Raw genomic sequence first — 1,457 nt, 5'->3', positions numbered from 1 at the left:
ATACCTCTCATTCAGAGGATGGCCTTAACCTGATCAGAGAGAGATGCGAGAGTGCCCTCAACAATGAACGTAAACGTTTCTCATTAAATTCATAACTTTTATATGGTTTCACAGAGATAACATTCCAAGTAGTTTTGCGTCCCAATAAATGACGCTGTCGTTCAAACATTCTTGTAGCATCAGGCGTTGGCAGCTAACAAGTTCCGCTGCAAATAAGTTTATTACTTCTGCATTGGAGCGTGATGGATGTAATGTTAATTTCTTCTCCATAGTTTTTTTAAAGCACTTGGCGTCATGTTCAACAAAGCGATATGGCGTCTATTCGTTTGACGTGTCTGATAATCAGATGTCGTTGAGGAAGTACTAATATGTGATCCTGCATATTTATTCCTTATTACCTCATTATTTTTATTATTTAATGGATCATCCGTTGTATGTTCCTTTTCTGCAGTAATACGTCGCAGATGTGAGATGTTTCCTTCTCAGTCGTGGTTCTCTTTTATAGAGAGATGTAGCAATGATCGAACATTGCATTCGTAGTCTATTCGACTTGTATATCCTCCGCGTGGAGGGGCCCAATATTATCTACCGCCCGCGCCTCGTTGCACCAATATCATCACGATGAATAGGGCTGCGTGTGGGCACTCTTCCGCGAGTACCCTGTGTGCATTCTGCGCCTCTTCGTGTGTCACCGGTGTTGGTGAGTTCGTGGGTGCACGGCGTTCGGAACGGTGTGCCCTGCCTTCGTTGTGGTTCGCCAGCTGGGACTGTGGGATGAACGTATCGTGTGTTACCGTTTCCGTGTCCTTATCACCACCGTGTAGAAGCTCGCTCGTTTACACGACCATCGTGTTTCTGTTGAGCAAGGTGTGCTTCATGGCTGTAAGAAGATTATCCTTCGGTGATTTCGTGTAGCTTTTGCCTACCTCTTGTGGGTAGGGGCGTAACCGTTGTGGCAGGAGCCGTGGTGGTGCCATATCGGCACTCGTAGGGATGTGGCGTAGAGACTTGCCGTCAAACGAAGATCCCGCAATCCTCGTTGTAGCGTTCATGTCGCACACAATTCCCTTGTAATGTCACTGTGTGGCCATCATGCTTGGATGGCGTGTACCAGGCCCCGTGGCACCATTAGAGTCGGTGCTGAGTAGTAACTTGTCTGACGCTTTTTATCGCTCTTTGTCGCACTAAAGATTCCCGCAATCCAGTGGTGGCGAATGAATATGGAAAGAAGATGTAGTCGCACTCTTTTTTCCGGAAATATGATTCATTTCCTTCGCCCAAGCTCGCGTCATAACGTGGGAGGGTGTCGCATGGTAAAACCGACTGCCTCGGTAAATACCTCTGGAAATTTTAGTCCTGTTCGTTAGTGGACGTTTTCCTTGTCGCGTGAAGTCTCCTCCATGTAGTACTACGTTCGTGTGGGACCCTCGTTAAAGGTACACCACAGGACATTCGCT

Source organism: Trypanosoma theileri (assembly GCF_002087225.1).
Source record: "Trypanosoma theileri isolate Edinburgh chromosome Unknown TM35_Tth_119_V1, whole genome shotgun sequence".
NCBI classification, from domain to species: domain Eukaryota; phylum Euglenozoa; class Kinetoplastea; order Trypanosomatida; family Trypanosomatidae; genus Trypanosoma; species Trypanosoma theileri.
Note: the sequence above shows the minus strand (reverse complement) of the source record.